Source organism: Octopus bimaculoides, chromosome 17 (assembly GCF_001194135.2).
Source record: "Octopus bimaculoides isolate UCB-OBI-ISO-001 chromosome 17, ASM119413v2, whole genome shotgun sequence".
Taxonomy (NCBI): domain Eukaryota; kingdom Metazoa; phylum Mollusca; class Cephalopoda; order Octopoda; family Octopodidae; genus Octopus; species Octopus bimaculoides.
In genome coordinates, this window is record NC_068997.1 from 14,897,312 (window position 1) to 14,897,854 (window position 543).

Below are 543 nucleotides of genomic sequence, written 5' to 3' on the forward strand. Positions count from 1 at the left end.
GACCCGGGTTGTTGGAGTTGCCGAAGAGCAGCGCGACACTCGCGGTGCCATTCGCCCTTCCTCGGCCTCTTCTTGATCCACGACTGCAGTTCGGTCATGGAGACGAGCTGATAGATAGATAAATAGACAGATAGATAAATAGATAGATAAATAGATAGATATATAGACAGACAGACAGAAAGATTGATAGATAGATAGATAGATAGATAGATAGATAGATAGATAGATAGATAGATAGATATATAAGATAGATAGATAGACAAATAGACGGGCAAATAGACAGACAGGCAGACAGACGGACAGACAGATACATACATACATACATACATACATATACACACCACACATACACACAGACACAGTATGTCCAAATGTCCAAATGCCTAGCTTCTGTTGGCACAAATGCGAATCAGTTTCCAATACAAAAACATATACTTCACTTACCAAATATACATGTAGGCATCGGTAAATCAATATACTTACAGAAACACGCACGCACACACACACACACACACACACACACACACACACACACACACACAC